Raw genomic sequence first — 8,728 nt, forward strand, 5'->3', positions numbered from 1 at the left:
TAACCTTTCTCAATACGTTATATTCCTTTTTATGATCCTCTATTATAATCCTTTAATTTAAATCCTTTTTATCCTGTTACCTCATACTCAATTCTCTCCGTATCTTGTGGATTTCCGGGAAAAACCAAAGTGTTCGGAATTGGATTCTGACGATCTTTACATACACTTATATACTTCATAGAGTACTAATAATATCCCATAAGATCAATAACAGAACCCCTACATAGCGTGGCATGAAAAGTTTTCTCGTTCAGCAAAAACACTATTCATAAGGGTTTCAAAAATTTCCAAAAATTGGGGTTATTACACGGTCCTTAGGATTAAGTAAAACTTAATCCCACACATCATCATTATCCAGCCCGTGGAGTATTTTGATGTTAAATCATTTTAAATTCAAAACATTCCAATTTAGGGTTCGCAAATAACCCAAAAGAATGGGTATTTGCTCAAGGGAGCAATCGATAATATAGGAACAAGAATAAAAGGATCATGCATAATCAGAGTAATTGCAGCGAAATATAAAACATTTAACTATTCTGAACTTAGAATAGGAATGAAGAAATAATTACAGTATTTCAAAAGAAAGTTCATGAATACCTGCCTCAATAAGCTTTAATCGCTACTACTAGTTGACTTTGGTTCGATTTGGACGTTCGGCTTTATCGTCAAACTACTATCTCATTCTGGATACGATCCCAACATTCAGGCCCTTTAATTGGTACTTCGTTGATCTCGACGTCTAATCACTAGATTGTTCCTAGTCCGATGTCGATACTCGGGTTTTTCGTCTAGGACCTACAAGGTCGAAATACCCTAACTCAGATAATCGCTTAAGCTTAACAGCAAATTGTTATCACTTCTACCCCTAAGGTTTCATATCCCGTCTTGTATTTAAAGCTATTATCGAAATACACATAGCAATTATGATTTGCATTTTCAAGGCTCGGTTTAGTATTTATTTTCAGAAAATACGTATACTCGTCGTTTTAAAAAATAGGGCAATCGATAATTTATAAATTTTCTTGTCTCAACCGCAATTAAATTCATATAATATAATTATATACGGTTATTCGATGTCTCCGATAATTATAGGTTACGTTCCCGTATTTTCCGAATTAATTTCCCGAAAATTGGGCAGCGTCTCCTTTGTTTATCGGCTTACCCGTCGAATCAGTTCGACGTCAATCATAATTAACAACAATCACAATCATCTAATTCATAAACAAATTCACCAATCTAATCACCGATATGAATTCAATTATTAATTACTATTATTCATATTTTATTTTTCATTTCGTTTCGAAATTAATTTCACAACTAATTTTATTTATTTATAATTTAGGACTCAGATTAAAATCATCATCGTCCACTGATAAGTGGCATTTTATACCACTTAGAACGTCTTAAAATGGCTTAAATTGGTGTTTTGAAATCAAGTATTTTGTGTATTTGATGCGTTTTTCTAGTGTTTATGCATTTCAGGGTATTAGTTGCATTTCGGGGGAGGAATCATCAAGAATAAGCCTTGGCATGTGTTCACCATTGCGAGAGGAAAGGAATGGGCAGATTACGGCGAAGAAACGGAGCAAACCTGGATTTTTTCCAGTAGAGGCCTGCGCGCCCGCGCAGCAATGCTGAGCGGCCGCGCAGCAACCTGCGCGCCCGCGCAGCTATGCTGAGCGGCCGCGCAGGGTCGGGGAAAAAGATAAATTATTTTAGACTTCTACTTCTGTTTGGCTCCCAACTTCTATGTAATCTGAGTTTATGGGACTATTATATAGGTAGATTTGAGACGTTTTCACAGAGAGTATTAAGGGGATTATGTTTTAGATTGTGTTTTATGCAAGAAGCGAAGGAGATAAGGAAGAAGACCGATTTAGCACACCGCAACGAAGAGGAAGCATATTTTCTTATGATTCTTGTTTTGTTGTAACGTTGGATGCTAGTTTTCTTGCTTTGACTTATTTACTCTTGTGACGTACTCTGTTTTAATATAATTAGTTTAGTTATTATTTTCTTGTGTTTGTTTATCATGATTTCATATGAACCCATAATGGCGATAAGTTCTATTATGGGCTAATCGTGATCATGGGGTTGCAACGGATTTATTATGGAATTCTTTAGTTAATTGTTTAATACATTAGTGTGTGATGATTGCATGATATCTAGTATTGGTTGTGCGTATTCGTCTTATGTGCGTCGCGAACATATAAGATAGGGTGTTAATCTCTTATGAAGCGACGGTGGATCTTGAGGTTTAGAACTTGCCATGCTAGTATAGGTTCATGTATGTTGTGCATGATTAGTGGGTAACTCTAACAGTTTTATTTTCCCTATGTAATCAAAAGGAATAACTTGTGCTTAAATCGTTGTGTTGTCAATTTCTGTAGACATATAGGAACTCAACATAATTGATGACTATTCAACTTCTATCTTAATTGTGGATGCTTGGTAGAATGGTATTAGTACAATGAAAGTTGGCTTTTATCAGTTTTGTGTTATTCGATTAATATCATCACTGTCACATGCTAAAGGTAATAACAATGGCTATAGAAGGAAGTAATAATGAAGTTGTGATCTCATGAGTGTTTTATTATTGATAAATTGAAGTGTTAGTTAAGTGGTTAATTAAGTAGTTAATTATAGTTAATATTTAATCAACAATTTTAAGTGTTATTATCTTAACATTGAGAAGTAATCATACATTGGTGAGTGAGTTTAATTAGACAATAATTTAGTCTGAGTCTCTGAGGGAACGAACTAGAAAGTATTCTATATTACTTGCGAACGTGTATACTTGCGTGAATATTAGCGAGTGTTTTCGCCCTAACAAGTTTTTGGCGCCGCTGCCGGGGACTCGGCGTATTTGTTTAGTTTATGTACTTACCATCATTGGTCATTAGGACTCAGTGATTAGGACGTAGTAGTTACTTACACTTTTCGGTTGTGTTTCAGGTACTTTAGCAAGCGTTTATGCAAACTCGTTCTCGTGCTCGCAAGAGGACTTTAGATACAGCTGAGGAGACATATGAAGTTCTTGATATTCTGGAGAAGTTAGATTTTGAGGATTCGGATTCAGGAACTGAGCAGAAAGAACCAGTAAACATGGGAGATCGTATTGTTCAAGCTGATCCAGCTCTTATGGATTTTTCTCGGCCTAAAATTGATGACATTCAGTCAAGCATCCTTCATCCGGCTATTCAAGCTAACACCTTTGAAATCAAGCCGGGCACTATTCAGATGGTGCAGAATTCTGTTTCTTTTGGAGGAGCGGCAACTGAAGACCCCAACATGCACATAAGGAATTTTGTCGAGATCTGCAGCACTTTTAAGTATAATGGCGTGACTGATGAGGCTATCAAGTTGAGGCTTTTCCCATTCTCACTGAGGGATAAGGCTAAAGACTGGTTACATTCTGAACCAGCTGGGTCCATCACTACGTGGCAAGATCTTGCGCAAAAGTTTCTGGTGAAGTTTTATCCAATGACAAAGACTGCTGCTATGAGGAGTGCTCTTACTCAGTTTGCGCAGCAACCTACAGAATCTATGTGCGAGGCTTGGGAACGCTACAAGGAAATGTTGAGAAAATGTCCACATCATGGAATGCCGAATTGGATGGTGATCACTGGTTTCTATAATGGTTTGGGGGCCCAATCTCGGCCCATGCTCGATGCAGCAGCTGGAGGCGCCTTATGGGCTAAAAGCTATACTGAGGCGTATAATCTTATCGAGACGATGGCTGCAAATGGGCATCAAAACCCAACTCAGAGGATGACGTCAGGCAAGGTAGCAGGTATTCTGGAAGTTGATGCAGCCATCACTATTGCAGCCCAGCTCCAAGTGCTATCAATGAAGGTTGATTCTTTGGCTACGTTTGGAGTTAATCAAATAGCTATGGTTTGTAAGCTTTGTGCAGGTTCTCATGCTACGGATCAGTGTTCTCTTGTAAACGAATCTGTTCAGTATGTGAATAATTATCAGTGACAACAGCAGCCTGTGCCAGCGACCTATCATCCTAACAACAGAAATCATCCAAATTTCAGCTGGGGAATAATCAGAATGCTATTCAGCCACCATATCAGCAAGGAGTGAGTAAACAGTTTAACCCACCTGGATTCCAGCAACCACAGCAGTATGCTACAAGGCAATCATATCCTCAACAGGGAAGTGCAGCTGCACCTACTAGTGCTGATTTTGAGGAACTTAAGCTGTTGTGCAAGAGTCAGGCGGTTTCTATCAAGACCTTGGAAAATCAAATTGGTCAATTAGCCAATGCAGTGCTCAATCGTCAACCTGGCACTCTTCCCAGTGACACGGAAGTACCAGGCAGGAAGGAAGCTAAAGAGCAAGTCAAGGCTATTACCTTAAGGTCTGGAAAAGTAGCTGATGCTGAAAAGGCAAAAGAAGTAGAAGCTGAAATTAGAGGTGAAGAATCTAAGCAAAAGGAGAAAGCGGCGGAACCAAGGAAGACTACTGTTGAACACACTCTGCCTGAGGCTAATACAGGGGAGAAACAACACTATCCTCCACCACCTTTTCCTAAGAGATTGCAGCAACAAAAGCTGGATAGACAGTTCGGGAAGTTTCTGGAGGTGTTCAAGAAACTTCACATCATTATACCTTTCGCTGAGGCTCTGGAACAAATGCCTAGTTATGCGAAGTTTATGAAGACTATTCTTTCAAGGAAGGTGAAACTAAATGACCTTGAAACCGTTGCTCTCACGGAAGAATGCAGCGCTGTTCTGTAACAAAAGTTACCACCAAAACTGAAAGATCCAGGGAGCTTCACCATTCCTTGCACAATTGGCAATCTGACGTTTGACAAGTGCCTTTGTGATTTGGGAGCAAGCATTAATCTGATGCCGTTGTCGATCTTTAAAAAACTGGATCTGCCTGATCCAAAACCCACGTACATGTCACTACAATTGGCTGACCGTTCCATTACTTACCCAAGGGGCATAGTTGAGGATGTGCTCGTCAAAGTGGATAAGCTCTTCTTTCCAGCAGATTTTGTTATTCTGGATTTTGAGGAAGATAAGAAGATTCCCATAATCTTGGGGAGGCCTTTCTTGGCTACTGGCCGTACCTTGATAGATGTCCAAAAAGGGGAACTTACTATGCGGGTCCAAGATCAGGATGTGACCTTCAACGTATTCAAGGCAATGAAATTCCCTACAGAAGATGGGGAGTGCTTAAAAGTGGATGTGATTGATTCTGCGGTTACTTCGGAACTCGATCACATGCTAATGTCTGATGCATTGGAAAAGGCCTTAGTGGGGGATTTTGACAGCGATGATGAAGATAACAACGAGCAATTACAATATCTGAACGCTTCTCCCTGGAAGCGAAAGCTGGACATACCATTTGAATCTCTTGGTACTTTTGACCTCAAGAACGCTGAAGGGAAGCTCAAACCATCAATAGAGGAAGCACCTACCTTGGAGCTCAAGCCATTACCTGAACACTTGAGGTATGCTTTTTTAGGTGATTCATCTACGTTACCTGTTATTATTTCATCTGACCTTTCAGGTAGTGAGGAAGACAAGCTCTTAAGGATTTTGAGAGAATTCAAATCGGCTATTGGATGGACCATAGCAGACATCAAGGGGATAAGTCCTTCATATTGTATGCATAAAATTCTGCTAGAGGAAGGTAGTAAGCCAACTGTGGAATAGCAGTGAAGACTGAATCCCATCATGAAGGAGGTGGTGAAGAAAGAAATTCTGAAATGGCTAGATGCAGGCATCATTTATCCTATTTCTGACAGCTCGTGGGTGAGCCCCGTACAATGTGTACCTAAGAAGGGAGGTATCACTATGGTCGTAAATGAAAAGAATGAGCTCATCCCTACTCGAACAGTTACAGGATGGAGAGTATGCATGGATTATAGAAAATTGAACAAAGCCACCAGGAAGGATCACTTCCCCCTTCCATTTATTGATCAGATGCTTGACAGATTGGCGGGTCATGAGTATTTTTGTCTTCTGGATGGTTATTCCGGGTATAATCAGATTTGTATTGCACCAGAGGATCAGGAAAAGACTACCTTCACTTGTCCATTTGGCACATTTGCTTTTTGCAGAGTTTCGTTTGGGTTATGTGGCACCCCGGCCACCTTTCAGAGATGTATGATGGTTATATTCTCTGACATGATTGGAAATAACGTCGAAGTGTTCATGGATGACTTCTCCGTCTTTGGACACTCATATGATGAATGTTTGAATAATATGCGCGCCGTACTCAAAAGATGCGTGGAAACTAATTTGGTGCTTAATTGGGAGAAATGTCATTTTATGGTGCGTGAAGGCATTATCCTTGGGCATAAGGTCTCTAGCAAGGGTCTGGAGGTGGACAAGGCCAAGGTGGGAGTCATTGAAAATCTTCCCCCACCTAATTCTGTGAAAGGAATCCGTAGTTTTCTTGGTCATGCGGGTTTTTATCGGCGATTCATCAAGGACTTTTCAAAGATATCTAAGCCGTTGTGCAATTTGCTTGAGAAAGATGTGCCGTTCAAATTTGATGATGAATGTTTGGCAGCATTCGAGACTCTCAAGAAGAGTTTGATCACTGCACCAGTTATTACAGCACCAGATTGGACAGAACCGTTTGAGATGATGTGTGATGCGAGTGATTATGCGGTAGGTGCAGTTCTGGGACAGCGCAAGAAAAATCTCTTCCATGTGGTCTACTATGCGAGTAAGACTTTAAATGGTGCACAATTGAACTACAGCACTACTGAGAAGGAGCTTTTGGCTATAGTCTTTGGTTTTGAGAAATTTCGATCGTATCTACTTGGTACGAAAGTAACAGTATTCACTGATCATGCAGCTATTCGCTATCTAGTTTCCAAGAAGGATTCGAAGCCGAGACTCATTCGTTGGGTGCTTTTACTTCAGGAATTTGAGTTAGAGATCAAAGATAGAAAATGTACTGAGAATCAAGTAGCTGACCATCTCTCTAGGTTGGAGAATCCCGATTCTACTTCACAAGATAGGACGTTAATCAATGAATCTTTTCCGGATGAGCAGTTGTTTGCAATTCAGGAGGAAGAACCATGGTTTGCAGATATTGTAAACTATCTCGTCAGCAACATAATGCCTCCTAATTTAACATCCGCCCAAAAGAAGAAGTTTCTGCATGAGGTGAAGTGGTATATGTGGGATGAACCATATTTGTTTAGACAGGGAGCTGACCAGATCATCAGGAGATGTATCCCGTTCTGTGAGACGGAGGGGATATTACGAGACTGCCATTCCACGGTTTATGGTGGACACTATGGAGGTGAGAAGACGGCAGCTCGTATTCTGCAAGCAGGTTTTTTCTGGCCTACTTTGTTCAAGGATGCTCATCAGTTTGTTTTAAGGTGTGATCGTTGCCAAAGAGTGGGAAATTTGTCAAGGAAGGATGAGATGCCATTAAATGTGATGCTTGAAGTCGAGGTCTTTGATGTATGGGGAATCGATTTCATGGGGCCTTTTATCTCGTCTTGCAATAATCAGTACATCTTGCTGGTAGTCGATTATGTCTCAAAATGGGTCGAAGTTAAAGCTTTACCGACAAATGATGCAAAGGCAGTACTAAATTTTCTTCATAAGCAAATTTTCACAAGGTTTGGAACACCTCGGGTAATCATAAGTGATGAAGGATCGCATTTTTGCAACCGTAAGTTCACTTCTATGATGCAGCGTTATAATGTGAATCATCGAGTAGCTACTGCCTATCATCCGCAAACAAATGGTCAAGCGGAAGTGTCTAACAGAGAGATAAAGCGCATTCTAGAGAAGGTTGTTTGTCCGTGAAGGAAGGATTGGTCTTTAAAGCTCGATGAAGCTGTTTGGGCTTACAGAACAGCATACAAAACTCCACTTGGGATGTCACCGTTTCAGTTGGTGTACGGTAAGGGATGTTATCTACCGGCGGAGCTTGAGCATAAGGCCTACTGGGCATTGAAGAAATTGAACCTGGATTTAGATGCAGCTGGTAAGAAAAGAATGCTTCAGCTTAATGAACTTGATGAATTTCGACTTCAAGCGTACGAGAATAACAAAATGTATAAGGAAAAGGTGAAGAGGTGGCACGATAGGAAGCTACATCCTAAGTTATTTGTGCCAGGGCAACAAGTTCTTTTATTCAACTCTCGGCTCCGACTTTTTCCTGGGAAGTTGAAATCAAGGTGGTCTGGACCTTTTATTGTCAAAACTGTGTTTCCACATGGAGCGGTGGAAATTTTTGAGAATGATTCGGACCAAGCATTCAAGGTTAACGGTCAGCGGTTGAAGCACTACTATGGGGACATGGCAAACCGAGAGGTGGTTAGTGCCATTTTGTTGACTACTTGAGAAAGGTACGGACGTCAATCTAATGACGAAAAAGAAGCGCTGCGTGGGAGGCAACCCATGAATTGTTGTTACAGGAACCCTTAGAAGTTAATAACCTATCCAAAAACACAAAAAAATCAGAAAACAGGGGCTGAAATTTTTTTTCCAGAGACCCTCTGCGCGCCCGCGCAGCTATGCTGAGCGGCCGCGCAGGGGTCGAGTTCCAGAAAATTTTTTACAGTTCAGAAAAAAAAACAAACAAAAACACAAAAACAGTTTTAGCCCATAAACCCACGAATTGTTCCCACTACCCCATCATTTTATCCCTTAATTCCCAAACCCTAATCTAATCCACACCCTATATATACATACACCTATCCTACATATCTCCCACAAAACTTCCTACACTT

General features: G+C 40.4%; 1 non-coding gene across 1 annotated transcript; it reads right to left on the reverse strand.

The window, feature by feature from the left end:
• Positions 1-3,498: 3,498 nt before the first annotated feature.
• LOC141703271 (small nucleolar RNA R71) lies at positions 3,499-3,605 on the reverse strand. Its single transcript, XR_012567425.1, has one exon. It is a non-coding gene; the product is annotated as a small nucleolar RNA R71 (small nucleolar RNA).
• Positions 3,606-8,728: the final 5,123 nt, after the last annotated feature.

Source organism: Apium graveolens, unplaced genomic scaffold (genome assembly GCF_009905375.1).
Source record: "Apium graveolens cultivar Ventura unplaced genomic scaffold, ASM990537v1 ctg642, whole genome shotgun sequence".
Taxonomy (NCBI): Eukaryota; Viridiplantae; Streptophyta; class Magnoliopsida; order Apiales; family Apiaceae; genus Apium; species Apium graveolens.